A 15,917-nucleotide genomic window follows, 5' to 3' on the forward strand; every position below is an offset into this window, starting at 1 on the left:
TGACACTGTGTATGGCTGAAGTTTGTAGCAGAAATTTTATAATGCAACGTTTTGTCTCATAAGTGAACCAACTGTTATCGAAATAGTGTTTAGTGTTAGTACACTGTGGACTGCCATTAGGTAGATCTAAGCTGCAGAAGAAAATATCTTTGTAATATCATAACATTAACTGCCAACCGGACGCTGGTGTCTGCGACAACGGTTGAATTTTAAGCTGTTGAGTAGAACTGGAGCTCTAATCGCTAGACAATGTTACAGATTTTATACGCGAAGTGATAATCCCGATTTAGTTTCGGCCTCCCCGTCGCGTGGCCGGTCTTCTCTCTCTCTCTCTCTCTCTCTCTCTCTCTCTCCCTCTCCCTCTCTCTGCTCGCAGCGCCCCTACCGCCTGTTCCCGCCCCGCCCGCCGCTTCTGCGCATGCGCAGCCCTCGGCCGGATTCGCTGCCCACATTCCGCGTCGCGCCCCCACCAACGACTTTCCCCGCGGCGTAAATGTCGCCCCCTGAGGCTACTTGTACGTGGATAACAGTGCTGTAAACGTTTTCGCCTAAACCACCAGACCGAATGTTTACGCAGGTTTTCGTCGCGTAGAGAGTAACGCAGCATGTTACAGGTGTGGATCGCTTCCCACAAAGAACTCTTTCTTTGGCTAGAGTTCCATGTTGACATTCGGATCTCTGTCATTTCTGTACTGTTCTCTCGTGTTCCGGCGTGCGCCGAGGCGCACGTGTATGGAAATCGGTGCCTTAAACTCATCGCTCTGATCCTACAGCGTACTGTACGATGCTCTTCAACTACTTCCACTGACACCCACGCTGTTTGTGCTGCAGAGGAAATTTTGGTGTTGACTGCTCAGGTAGTCTGAAGCCTGTTTCTCGTCGCTCTTGCAGAGCAGAACGAACTTCCCACCTTTCTTTGTATTCCTGTTTAGAGTCGTCTTCAGTGATGCTGTAACGGCCTTGTGATCGCCGATTCCCTGTTCTACCCCAACAGATTCGAAAAGTTCGAGTCTCTTTGTTACCGGCAGGTCTAAGACGTTATCTTCACCAGTCGGTTCTCAGATTAATGGCTCGAGTTAGTTTTTGGGTAAAGCACTTGGATTAATTTATTATGATTTTCTGGCTCTACCACCAGTTTTAGCCACCTGACTCTCCCTGTATAGATGGCAGCATAAAGTTTCCACCTAAAACTATAACATGGCCAGCAAATTCACGCGAAATATTCTCCAGCTTCCGCTCAAACTGTTGCGCCACTGTTTCTGCTGAGTCCATAGCGTCCCATTACCACGTTTGATCCAACTTTAACGCTTGTCTTGACACAAATCATTTTACATTCGGGATCTCCACTGATCTCTCTAATGCAATCCTACTTTTCACTGCTTTAAACACCAGCGGTCGACCTCTCTTTACGACCTACGTTGCGACCGGAATTTAGAATCTCGTTGCTACTGACTTCGCGTTTCACCCAGCTGTCCGTCCCTACTGCTGTGTGGACATTGTTACTGCTTATAAGCGAGATTAGTCCTGAGAACTTTCCGTAGACGCTCCTGCAGTTAACTAATACCATGTAGAGACAGTGAGAACAATTCAAGGCCAAGTTCTCCAGATTATAGCGTGCTGCATGCGTGACGGCGCTGGATCGGTTGCAATAAACACGTCACGAGTTGCGCGGATTCTGGGAGCAATGGCCGCCCAACGTCGATCTGTCGCCAAAGGACGAAAAACCAGACAGAGCTCTTAACAGACGAGTAGTCCGAAGATGTTTCTCGCACCATCCCTGAGGACTAACCTGGCACGGCCTTTCACTTACCGAATATTCTAGAGTCCTCCGTTCCGAATCATTGATACGTGGGAAGCACGTCAATACAAACGGCACAATTTCAGCTCCGTTCTCGATTGGTTCCTCAGTTACGGTAAGCCCAGTGTGAGAATGAACCTTGTCCACTACAGTTGTGAAGGAGCTTTTTGGAAGAGGAGGACAATGCAATTTCATGATCTCAATACAGTTCAATAGAACTGTATAAAAATTAAATTTTGATCGGAAGTACGTGAAGGATGCGCTCGGTACTTCTGCTAATCGTTATTGGAACTGATACTTTGAGCTAAAACTTATGAAAGCTGTTAACTCTTGTGGGCGTAAAGTTTTTCAGTCTATTTCAAACTTTTTGATGAGAGTACAACACATTCGCGAATGCAACAGGAAAAGGCTGAAACACCTGTGGTACTCAGAGTATCCTCCGCCACACACCAGAATGCATCTGTGAAGATATCGTATCATTTCAGACGTTTCACATCGGTAAATTGTTACAGAAAGGTGTTATTTGTCAATTTTTAAGCAGTTTCACACAAACTCAGATGCGTTAAATTCTATGTTCATTTGCATTATAAATACAAAAGCAGTTCTGGTACAGTCATTGTTTCCATGTCTAAAGATAAGGATTAACAGTATCCAGGGCCAACATTTTAATCTAAGTCATTAGTTTTGTAGACAAGTTGCGTATATAAATTACATTCAAAACAGCCTGCTCTCTCGCAGGCAAATTGTTTGATGAACTGGCTACTAGAGATGGGCAAAACTGTTCTTTTCAGAGATTGGATCAGAACTGTTCACTCCCTGAAATGAATTAACTCTTTTTCATGACTCACCACTCATTTACAGTAGAAAATAAATGGAAGGCACATTGCCCTTTAAACTTGGTTTATTCCAGTACTATACCTGTATTTTGATCTTGAACACAGATAATGAGTAAGAATTTTGTATTGTTTATTGAAATTTCCATGATATGACAAAGTTTTTGATTATTGATTTATTTTGCACTATCGTGGTTTTTTGGGTGATCGGAAAATTTCGTAACTTGAGATTTACATTAACAATATATTTGGCAATAATGTATTAAAATTTCATTAACCTCATACAAATACATCGCAAGCCATATATTTTTAAAGTGAACGTTTCCTTCCGAAGACGCCTAAAATCGCAAAATATAAATTTGACTGTAAAGCGAAAGTGCTGCATATAGCCTTACGCAGAATAAAACAAGGAAAATATTGGTGTATCACATATTGCGATACATTTATTGGTTCGCTCGTAATTAAAGCGTAAATTCGAGTGTCCATAATAAAAATCCTATAGTAAGAGGAGTCGTCAGGAACCTAATCTAATCAGTTTAAACAAATAAAAATAAAATAAAAACAATTGATGTATACATAACATAATAATATAATATACATAGCGGTATTACTACGAAGAACAATATCCAGTGGGGACGAACTACGGTGCAGAGGCGCTGAGTCGAGCAGGTCGAGCCGCGAGCTGTATTACTGCGTGAGCTGAGACCGCAGAGACCAGAGTGACACCTGAGTCGCTTTGCTCGACGCTCTGGCTAGAGTCGAGACGGTGGGGTGAGCGTTGAGCGGGCGAGTTCCGAGGGTGGGGGGGAGCGGTGAACTCACCCGCTCCGAGACAAATGGTCCGTTCCCTTGCGAGCAGGTTGTTGCAAGTAGTTCCTATGTTATCCGCTAGGTGGCTCTCTGTCCTGTTGCTCGCATCAGCTGCCCAGAGGCAGGACGTGCGACTGAAACGATCGCCGACAGAGTGCGACACTGCACGCGGCAGACGACGCACAGAGACGGCACGGCATATGTGAAACACAAAATCCAATGGGGCACTGCACAATGCAGGCAGCCAAAGTAGAAGCAGGGCAGAGGCCGGCGCTGGCTGTGTTGTGTGGCGTGCACTGCGCTCTGACCAGCAGAGGCGCCGCTGATATGCTCCGTCTCTCTCTCTCTCTCTCTCTCTCTCTCTCTCTCTGCCGTGGGAAACGTTTGGAGCTACCGTTCTTTTTTTCTGAATCACTGATTGTTCACTCCTTTGAAAGATTCAACTCTATGAATTACTTCAAGAGCGGATCCCCCATCTCTACTGGCTACAGGGTATTTCGCATCGTGTAGCGTGTCCTTCACATACATTTTTATACAGTTCTGCTGCACTGTATTGAGATTTAGGTATTTCGGTATCAAATTTCAACAATTACTCAGATACCAGTCACATTTTAAAAGACGAGTGTAAATAAATACGAACACGTTTCAAAAGATATCACCTTACTTTTATCACAACATATATGCGGTGAATGCCGTTGTGTTTGGTGATGGAAAGAACGCAGATGGAGTTCTGGGTTGTTTCCCCTCTGCTTAGCGTGCCGTACCGTTGCAGTGCGCAGTAATAGCAGAGAACAACAGACGAAGGCCGTTAAAGGAGCGTTCCGAATTTTCGGCAGTCGCCGTTCTTCAGCGCGCTCTAGCGCCGTCACCGCTCGCTGTCAGAAAATCAGACCTGATTGGTGCGTTTTGTAAAAGAGCTATGGCTACTGTAATTTTGTGCTGGGTTTTCAACTCCGAGAAACGCATAGTCTTCGTGAAACGAACGAAAATCTGAGAAGAGAGTGAAAATTTGTGGGATCTTTCGTTGTGAAGCCGATCTCCTAGAATGCACCAAAACACGAAATTTGGATTTAGCATCACAAAACACGTAATTATAGAACCGCTGAGAAATTATGTTCCGCTCTTTCGTTATGGGACAACCTCCAGTTTTCTGCGCTTCATTCAGTTGCAGAGGTGAAAGCAGACGTACAGACAACGTTGTATTTTAAGAATCTGCCAAAGGAAAGAGGTCTAAAACTAAACTCTCTAATATTTGTAGTTATTTAACTCCATTACTTTGTAGATTTTTCCATTTTCTTCGATAGCGGTGTGCTCAACACCGATTATGTTAATTATTTTCCACTTCAGCTGTAAGACATTTTTTGCACAATCAGACATCCGTTGCATCGTTTGAATTACATTTTCGAAATTACGGATGAACCTTTTTTCACCTGATTGTTCCGTAGTCTCCTAGAGATTATCGCCACCTGTTAGAACTGTTCTATAACTGGAGATGCGAGAAAAACAAAGTATTTTTCCTAATATCAGCCTTTACTGTGCAGCTGTAAGTAAACATATACAGGGCTGATAATATTTCGTAATGATTTTCTCATGTAGGGTGTGGGCCGTCCAGCACAGCATTCAGACTCAGTTCTGGAGACATATTGTGCTGGAACAGCTGGAGTGTGTCAGCCACAGACGTATCAGTAGAAACACGAAATGTAGAAATTACCCCAAAACTAATAACATAACACAAAATATTTCAAATATGAAACGATGTAAACAATCATGGTGGCAAGGAGGGCAATGTGTTTTGCATTATAGCACAGCACCGCAGCCATCAACGCAGCGCGCGAAATCACAATAAATTCTCCAGTTCCCGCGTGGTGAGTCGTTTCAAGTATTTTACTTGTAGTGTGTAAGCGCGTCGCACCAGTGAGTGTGCTGACATGTGTGGTTGTGAGTAATTCACGGAAGGGTGTGTTGCTGTTGTGGCTTAGTGAAGCATAGTTACACTTGGAAACTTTCTCTCATTTGTCAGTCGTTAACTTCAGTTTCTCTTTTTTGGTTTTTGACAGTTCTGTCATATTAATAGTAAATAGGTTGCAGAAGAAACGAACCTTCCGTTCTCACAGATAGGCCAACATATTTAATTACCATTGCCCACTGTCAGGTAGTGTAATTGTCGGGATATATCTGTGAAAGTACATCATTTCAGAGGTTTCAAATCGGTAGATGATCTGAGACAGGTGTTACCTTGTGAGATTTGGAACAGTTTTACACAAAGTTGGATGCGTAAAATTTTGTGTTCATTTGCTCTGTAATTACCATAAAACTGCTGGTTCAGTGATTTTTGCAAGGCTAAAGATAAACATTAACAACATTCAGGGCCAACATTTTAACCTGAGTCATTTGTTTTGCGATCAAATAGCACTTGTAAGTTTCATTGAAAACGCCATGCTCTCTCGCAGGCGAGTTCTTCGACGTGGTGGCTCGACTGGATTTCGCATCGTGTAGCGTGTGCTTCACATACTTCCGATCAAAATTTAATTTTAAAACAGTTCTGCTGCCCTGCTCTGAGATTAACCTATTTACATATCAACGTAAGTTTTACCAATTTCTCAGATACCAACCACACATTTACATGCACGAGTTTAAACAGGAACACGTTTCAGACTATTTGGCGTCCGGTTGTAGAGCGGTATGGGCAGTGAATTCCGGCGTGTTTGACGATGCGAGGAAAGGGGACGGAGTTCTGGGCTGTTTCCCCTCTGCTGTAGCGTGCTGTGCCGTTCCAGTGAGCCGCAGCAGCAGGCAGCACCAGGTGGAGGGCGTCAGGCGCGTGCCGAACTTTCGGCGAGATGCATAACACGGCTCTCTGTTACCTCCACTAAGAGCGTTGAATATCGCGGCGGAGGCGTGTAAGATTGTGTCTGATGTGGAAGTCATAGTTGCACACAGAGCAACGAAACGTCAGCTTACATGAGCCACATGTGGGGAAGATGCGGCAAAAAGAAGCACTCGAGTTAACTGCGATACTTCTGCATGACGTTTCTCCTCTGTCTCCAGTACAACTGCTGTTTCTAAGAAACTCATTTAAAATGAAAGTGGCAGCTAAGGAAAGTTTTAAAAAGAAAATATCGGCACGAGAGGGTCTGTGTGGGTAGGTGCCATGCATCCATTTGCCGAGAATTTGCCAGGATTACAATGGGCGGTTCAACTTGCTAATAACTTGGACTGCGGGAGCAACACATTGAACTAAGGAGCATTCATAAGTATTTGAAATTATTACGTGCAATAAACATACGTAATGTTGTACTTCAAACCGGAGAAACATATGTTTCAAGTAGTAGTAATAAGAGTCTCGCGGAAGAATTAAATCAGCTGAGAAATGTTGGGACACTACGCAGAAAGTTGCAAAGTAGCAGAAAATATTGGAATATCACCTGAACTGAATGTAATGATTGATGACGGAGAGAAACGGCACGGCAGAAGAAAACGCTTTGTTGATCAAGCAGCAGGGGACGATTTAAACCATAGCTCGAGGAACAGTTTTCAGCTAAATGTTTGCCACATTAGTAGACAGCTGTAGGGAACTTGACTGTACCGCGTGCAGCCACGTGCAACACGGAGACATTCCGTTTCCCGTGGAACTACGTAAGCGAAAACGATTCTCCGGTCCAAGAGCTTGTGGGAAACGATGAATCTTGCTACAGTGTAGACGTTAATAACGACGTCTCGGGGAAGAAATTTTACTGTTGAAAAGATTCGTGAAGGCAATGTTGTGTCCGAGCATTTCTTCTGCGCCTTGTCAGTACTCTTTGTGGGTGAAGTTTGAGTGACGGCCTCACGGACTGTTCTGCCGTTTGCCTGCTGGCGCCTCACAAGCAGAGAGGCCGCTGACAGTTGTGGCAGGAGCCACGGACTGGCAGGGAGCGGCGAGCTGCGTCAGCTGCGGCCGCAGGGAGTGAAGTGAGGTGACAGCAGCTGAGTTGACAGGCGTGCACTCTCCACTACACTTATTTACTCGATGTGCGAGTGAAGGTAAGTGTAATTTTATTACCTGTAGTTGCACGACTTGCGTCACCGTCTCAGCTGTGCTGTTGTGACCGATGAGTGTGGAGACTCGTGTGTGTCGTTGCGAAATTGCTTTCGTGTGCTGAAACTCGGGCCTCGGTGTTCTGTCTCGAATACAACTAGAATTACTTTGCTTGTTGCAATCTTTTACGTCAAGTAGAGACAACAGTACCAGATAGAGAGGATTTCCTTCACATTTTGTATGCGTGTCATGTTGTGGTCTCATTGTGTTTAGTTAAATGTGGACTGACTGTATGGTTCCAGATGATAGTCTCATTATGTGGTGTGAATACTGCTACTAATATCTCATTAATATTAAACACAACAGGTACGGTAGAGTAGAACGTTTGCTGAATATGGAGAAGTAAATTGAGTCTGATATCAGGAGCGAAAATTCTGGTGATAGAACTGTATAGCGTTAATCTCGGTATGTTGCAAATTAGAGTAGTCTGATGTAGCACCTTGCTGACTGGTGTGAAATACTTTTCAGCGATCAGATATCATAGAGCAGTTGTGTTTGTTCACAATGAACTGTTGACTTTTGCCATGTTTAGTCTGGAAGTGTACTCGTGACGTTTTTCTTGAGAGAAAGATTGTCCGTTGTTATATGAATTATTTTACTTTTATCTGGCGCTGTCTCAGTTTTGCTACAGCATTGCTTAGAGTATTTGTGTGCTGTATGTTACTTGAGGAGGCCTGCAATTAGAGAGTCACAATATGATTGAGGTTTTTGGATCCTTATTTAAAAAATTATGAATATTGCTATCTTACAAACTCTTTCAGTTCCTGTTTTTTTGCACAGAGTTCGCTGGACTGTCTGCCTCATGACAGCATCTCCACCAGCCGCCTCCTTTTGTACTGCCTGGCGATGTCCAGCGCTGTCTCCCCACCACGAGTTGTGGCCCCCCTGTCGGCCCCCGCGACGAGCAGCGCAGCCGCCACTTCTGCGCGGCCACTGGCTGCCGCGTAATGCAGCGGCGTCCACCCCCTCCTGTCCCTGGCGTCCACCGCCGCCCCCGCCCCCACCAGCAGCCTCGCCGCCTCGACGTGTCCCCTCCACGCTGCACAGTGCAGGGCGGTCCGCCCATCCCAGCCCCCTGCCCCCACGTCGGCCCCTGCGGCGATCAGCGCCCTCAGCTCCCCCACTGCCCCCTCCTCAGCCGCCGCCTGGACCAGCCTCCTGGCACAAAACACACAAACTGCCACTCTCTGCTGCTAACACACAACACACAGAACGGGGAAAACAGCCACACGAGGAAACAACTGTTGCGAATACAAATCTGTCCTGAAACAAACCTACTGTATTCCCCCTCCCACAGTACAAAACAGTGCGCAATTGTGTGTATGTCTTAAATTACAGCAAATCTGTTCTATCCCCCTCATAAGAAAATCTTCATTCATCGTCCATTACAAATAGCATTATACAACCTCTTAAAGAATTTCATTACCACATTTTGTCTCACTCATTCCTGCAAGTCAGTTCCTTTGCTCTCGGGACGCTACACCTAACCAGTCGGTCACCTCCACCACAGAACAGGCTTCTTGCAGCTGATACTGGCCTCTGTCTGCAGCTTCACTGCCAGACGTCACACACAAGAAGAAGCCCATCTCCTGGTTTTCAAACAGACACTTTCCTGCTATGCAGGCAAAAAACTGCATAGCATATGCACATGTATTTAACAAGTACTGCCATGCTCAAAATCATCCGAACGACCTCAGTTGTCGTCCATCTTAATGTTTTTGCGGCGTAAGGTCTGTTCCATGAAGTTTCTGGCGTGCAGCCGCATAAATTCAGTGGTTCGGTCCTCGGGTTTAAAAGGACGGACCAAGTGCGGCAGCGTCAGTCACCTCGGCTCACTCTGGAGATGGCGGGACGGTGTTCGGCCGAAATGTTAGGAGAAGAGGCTGAATTTATGCGGCTGCATGCCAGAAACTTTACGGAACGATCTGAATTGTGTTTCGCCTGATTTGTAATCAGTCCTCGTAACATTGTTCCTCTGCTCTGTTTTCGGTACAGTCTTTGCCTGTACAAAATGTTCACTCCATCAGACCACAAGAGACAACTGCTCTGTGTGATTATCGGTTTACATGCAAACTGACACTTCGGTAATGCAAATACCAGGAAACGTGTTATTGGACATTACACAGCCATTACGCTTGCATATTCAAATTTATTGTAATAAATGAAACCTCAGAAAGCAGCATCCTCCTTTAAATGACACGACGAAAGTTTTCTCACTGCGCTACTATCCAGGAATGCAATCCAGCAATTAAAGACGAAATATCTCAAGTATGGTTTCAGTCACAAGTAACAAAGAGTGTGCAAGTTCAAACTCGAAATGATCTGCCATAAAGTTGTGTGTTTCCAGGACATTTGAACGCAGCACTTAATCGCATGGTTAACTAAGCGCAATCAAACGTTAGAAATCGTTATTTTTAACCAGCAACGAGATGACAAAGTAAAACCAGGAGACGAAAGTGTTTTGCGTTATGCGCACTCAAACCCAGTACCTATCGACACTGACCTCTAGTCACGCGTAGACGTTATATACTCATTTACTTCATTAGCAGCGAAATGTGCGCATGTCTTTATTGTAAATACAATTATGAAAATTTTCTGCTGACTAGCAATCGAACCCTGGACACACAGTTGTTGACTACATAGAGAGACACGTTGACTGTACTATCCCCTTTCACGAGTAGCTGTGAGTGGCATGTTTGAAACTGACATGATAGGACGAAAAGCTGCGTGTCTGACTGGGGAGTCGAATCCAGAACCCACCATTATTGTTGATAAAGCGCAGAAAGGCATTAAAAATCGTAATAATATCTCACATGTATTTTGGTGCCCATGTGTTGCAACTTAAAGTGCCATACCAGGATTCGAACCCCACAGACATGTCTTTTGTGAACGTCTTTATAGCTTTGCAGGCAAGTGGAATCAATGAAGCAGTGGAAATGCATCATTTCACACCGATCAAACGTGACGAAAAGGGATCTTTGAGTGCACCACCAATATTTTCTACATCTCAGGCTCTGATAGAGTCACGTCCCCTGTGACCTGGCACAGCGATTGGCTCATTCATAAAACAAAAAAAGCTGGCATCAGAAAGGTGACTGGTGACAGAGTTTCGACCCGGCATGACTTCCTCCTCTGTCAGGGCCCAGCCTGTGCCGACTCTCCTCCAGATTACCAGAGGTGGGAGAGCTGCTACTTCTGTTGGATGAAAATGATTGCCGGATGTGAGAAACGAACCCAGACCTTCAGCATAGATACCTAGACTCATTTCAACTTTTTATTTTAACTAGCAACCTTTATCACGAATTTATATTCATGTAAGTTGCGGGATTCGAACACACTACGTGCACACTAGAAGCTCGCGCCGTTAACCACTTTTCTTTCATTTAATTTTTTAACCATTCCGAGGTCTGGCCACGACGCCTCCCCCATACCTGTCACAGAGTCGCTGCGCTATTTTCGCGTATATTTTTTTTTATTTTTAGCACTTCATCTGAAAGACCATGTTAGCACACAAACTAACTCAGCGGAGAGCGACGCCTTCCAAGCTCTGTGTTCACGATGGTTTGCTTTCCGATTTATTTCGCAACATCTTGTAACTCGCCCAATGCCTCAGTTCCCGAGGCTCGTTTGGCAAGTTGGTCTTCTGCCATCGCTGAGCACTGCACGCCCTGGAAGCTCCGTGCTGCGATTCCTGATACAGCGGGTGACGATGAATGTAACGCAGAACAGCAGAAATCAGCGCAGTCGCTTCTGGTTAAAAGGAGTTTCGACATACGGAATGAAGTAAAATAAAGTGTACTAAAAAGTACCACGTGTTCTGTCGTGAGGACCAGCTTTTCCTCCGAGATTCCGTCAACACAAAATATGCTTCTGAGCTAAGTATTTTAAATTAGATTTCTGTTTCCTTAAAAATAAATAAGGCAGTAAGAAACACCGTTTAACACAAAAGAGCTTAAGGACGAGTCATTATGATGTTCTTGCGTTACGCCTTTTTCTATTCACTTTGCACACTGCTCCACGTAACTGTATGCACTGAAACATATTGCGAAGTTCCTCTCGCAGTTTCCCGCCTCAGCGACGCACGCGCCGCCCCGTGGCCCGCTTGTGGCCGGCGTGCGTGCGGCGACCCACCCAGCGCCCGCCCGTCTCGCTTCCCTCTGCTGGCAGGTGGTACGTTGTCTGTCCTCTTAGCCAGTTTACAGCATTCCTTCATTCACACGGCACGTCGCTACGATTCAAAAAAATTGGAAGGCAAGGTATGGGGAGCAGAGTTCGTGTTATTGTGGCTAACAATTGTATGATAACTCACCAGATGTCCTTCACTTGAGCGCGTACCAACCTCGCCTGCTGTCAGGTCGTGATTCTCTCACGTGCTGCCGACCACCCAGGTGGACTGCCCCAAGTTTCGCTTTGGTTGCTACTTTCCTGTTTACTGCCCTCTACAGAGTAGTTTTCACACTTGTTGGTAGGTGAGGGGTGCCGATGTTTGTCGAAATGGCCCTCCAGCTGTAGTGCGGCTACTTGTGTACAGTCACGTTTCCGCTTTTGCTTCTCCTTAATTCCACGTACACGTTCTTGACTTTTACCATATTGGACGGCCAACTCTGGTTTGAGTATAACTGAGTTGGAATCAAAATTGTTCGAAATGATAAAAGCCATTGTCGACGTGCCGTACATCTGTGGGTCGGTTCGAGACAGTGGGAGTAATTTCGTCTGGTAAGTGCGACGTGAGAGTCGTGTGTGTCTTCTTCCGCATGTCGTGTGTGGAACACACGAATATAGTTTCTGACTTTCTCCCAAAGTCGGTAAGATTTAATCCCCCCCCCCCCCCCCCCGTTTCCGCCTGAGATGGTCAACGTGTCAAACTTTATCTTAAAAATATTACCACGAGTTAGAAAATCACTCAAAGGTGACAGAAATCTTGCTGCTGTTTCACCTGGTATGGGTAAAAATTGTGCTACGCAGTTGACTTTACAGACCATGTACATATCTGCAAAGTGTGGCCTTTGGATGTCATGTCTTCTCCCGCTATGTTCTTTGACTCCAGCTGGCTCCCTGGCAAGCACTTTCTTAGAGTTTGCAGTACGATTTATATTAGCAGTACGATTTATATTAGACCTATAGTCCAGAGCCAGAACTTGGACTGAGGTCTCGCGTGTTTCGCATATCGACACCCTGCATTGAGGCTGCGTGATCTTATGTTGCTTAGATTCGCACCTGATGCAAGTTCGTATTTGCTGGTGACCTGAAATGCCTTCTGCGACTCGCTCTCGCCGCTGATCACGAGACCCAGATCACCTGTGTATGCCCTACACACGATATTCTGTCGATATGTGTGTGTCTGCATGTGTGCAGCCCTCGTAGCTGTTTCTGCAGAGTGTCTATAGTTCAAGTCTTGGCGGTTCGCGCATGCCCCCCCCCCCCCCCCCCAATATAGTATAGTTGGCATACTTACGTTTAGGGGGGAGCGCGAACTTCATGAAGTAAAGCCACCACGGTTGCATTAACCCTTTCGCTGCTACAGAGACGTGCTCCCCGCATTCCGTGCTGTGCGCAATTTTGTCATCACTGCACTGCTCGCCTGTGCTGACACATGGTGTTCCGACTGCTTTGACACATTTTATCATTAGATTCCACAAAAACTATTTGGCCCAAAAATCTGATTTTTACACATCTTCTTGACTGATACCTTCCCCCCATAAATGACTTAATTCTGTTTCGATGTTCAACGCAGTTATTGTGCAGCATTAAATGTAGTAAACGATTGCACGAAATCTTGAAGAGTTTGCAGAGGTAAAAGTCCATAGAGTATACTTTCCATAGGGTCGATTTTAGTTGCCACAATGTAGAGAATGAAATGTGGACAACATACCTAAGTTTCATATAAAATTTACTCTATAACAATATCTCATTTAATTTAAGTACCAGATAGGTGTCGTATGTAATATTGAGAAATATTCCGTCTTTAGCGACTGTAATAAAAGTTTTATTTATACCAGAGTCATTTCGCTTTTTTCTAAAAACTTCTGATTAAAACAAAATTGGCGAAGTACACAAAACTGAACTGTGGGCATAATAAAACATAGAAACTAAAATATTGTGAGGCGCAATGTGCAAACAATTTGTTATTGTCACAAGGGACAGTAAATACTTGCCAAAACATAGATCAGTCGATGAAAACATTGAATATGATGATGTTGCCAAAGCAGTGAAGCAAAGAATAGCGTCAGACAATCAAGTAGCTCGGCAACGTACGAGCCGAAATTCTGCTGTAAATAATACTTTTTATACTCTCGCAAAAGAATATATCTCAATATGAATAGTAAAACAGCGACTGTGCAAGAGAAGGTATACAAACAAAACAGATAACATGAATACTGTATGTGTTCCTCTTCATTGTTTTTAATTGCTGTGAAAAGAAATATTGGAGACAAAATTAGAAAACCCGAAAACTTATTATGATTATAATGAAGAGACAAAGCACTAGAAATTTCAAAAAATTACATTCAAACGAATAATGAAGTAACACACTTAGATATTGTTTTTAAATAAAGAAAATATAAGCATCGAAGAAGGTTTTAACTCAGAACCTTTTGCTTAGCAGTCAAACATCTTAACCATTATGCTAACACAGCCTATCTTTGAACAGAACTACTGGAGGACTCTAAAATAACATGCAAAATATCGCCACACACTGTTGGTATGACTATGAATTACTCACGTTTCGTCGAAGTACAATAGGAAATAAACAATTACCGCTGTTCTTTATTGCGAAAAAGCGGTTCGTGAGAATGATACAAACACCTTTCCTTGCTATCGCCTGAATTAGGAGGCTTACTGCTTGTTTGGTTTAATTAATTAATAGAATATAAAGCAATTGGTAGAAAGAATGCTTTTTCCAAACTTGCTATGAAATAAAGTCTTCTATCAAGGCATTGCTTTTGTTCAGTTACTTTGCTTATGACTGAACGTTTCTAAAACTGAAGACACTCGTCCGTGCTCTGCACTGCAGTCGAGCTCTGGCAACGTCGTTCTCTGTTCGTTGGCTGGCTGTGTTTTGTGACGTCAGATGCGCAGAACGAACCTAAACTCGGCCGGCCGCGGTGGTCTAGCGGTTCTAGGCGCGCAGTCGGGAACCGCGCGACTGCTACGGTCGCAGGTTCGAATCCTGTCTCGGGCATGGATGTGTGTGATGTCCTTAGGTTAGTTAGGTTTAAGTAGTTCTAAGTTCTAGGGGACTGATGACCACAGATGTTAAGTCCCATAGTGCTCAGAGCCATTTTTTTTCGAACCTAAACTCGGCCACCAAGATATATGACACGCACTGTAGTAGTTGTTTACTTTGTTTTGTACCTGCAATGTCTTCTCAGAGTCGCTTTCGTCGGTGACCACGAGACCCACGTCACCTGCGTGTCCCCTACACACGATGTTCTGGCCGTGAGTGTGTGTGTGTGTGTGTGTGTGTGTGTGTGTGTGGCCCTCGTAGCTGTTTCTGCAGAGCGGCTAGCAGGGGCTCAGTGGCAGTGGCGAATGAGGCCCTCCACACAGGACCATGTTGTCCCACCGAACCTGTGAACGCAAGTTGCCTGGTTAGCTGACCATTGATCATGATTTTCGAAGGGCAGTTCTTCGAAATTTTACCTGTGATGTCAGCAAAACACTGGGGAAAATCCATTGTTTTCAGAAGGCACTGGTGGCTCACCCTGTAGAGAGTCTTCTCGAAATCGAGCTGCATTGCAACCAGCTGAATCCTGGGAACACGTGCCATGCATATTCACAGACAGTTTGGATCATTGATGTCTCTTTACACACACTAGTTTGATACGAGCCAGTTACTTCATGCCTTATCATTTTTACTCTGTGGGCAAGAACAAGCGCCATAAATGGAGAAAGAAATACAGCTAAGGAATTACTCACTGCCACACGTAATCAATGGAATTGTGTATTCAAAAAAATTGAGATGTGTGTGGTATAAGGAGGAAAACATAATTTCTAAAAGGGTACACATTCACAATTTCTTGAATTATTGACCTTTGGATCAACTGGGTAGTAAACTGAAATTGTGATGAGGCTTAAGGTGGTGGCGGTACGACGTGCTCGATGGTTTTCGATCTGGAAGCCTGCAACCCTGTAAGAAAAGGTGTAGGAACGAGACAGAATGGCTACTTGGCTCCTAGCGTGACTAGAACCTACGGCTAATGCAGTACTGGGCTCCTAGCGCAACTAGAACCTATGGCTAATGCAGTACTGGGCTGACAGCGCGACTAGAACCTACGGCTAATACAGTGCTGGGCTCCTAGCGTGATTAGAACCTACGGCTAGTGCAGTACTGGGGTGCTAGCGCTACTAGAACCTACGGCTAGTGCAGTACTGGGGTGCTAGCGCGACTAGAACCTAC

General features: G+C 44.7%; 1 protein-coding gene across 1 annotated transcript in view; it reads right to left on the reverse strand.

The window, feature by feature from the left end:
- Positions 1-15,917, reverse strand: part of LOC126108441 (salivary glue protein Sgs-3-like) — a 593,649-nt gene that overhangs the window by 160,374 nt on the left and 417,358 nt on the right. The gene's annotated exons all lie outside the window — the stretch shown is intronic.

Source organism: Schistocerca cancellata, chromosome 11, assembly GCF_023864275.1.
Source record: "Schistocerca cancellata isolate TAMUIC-IGC-003103 chromosome 11, iqSchCanc2.1, whole genome shotgun sequence".
NCBI lineage: Eukaryota > Metazoa > Arthropoda > Insecta > Orthoptera > Acrididae > Schistocerca > Schistocerca cancellata.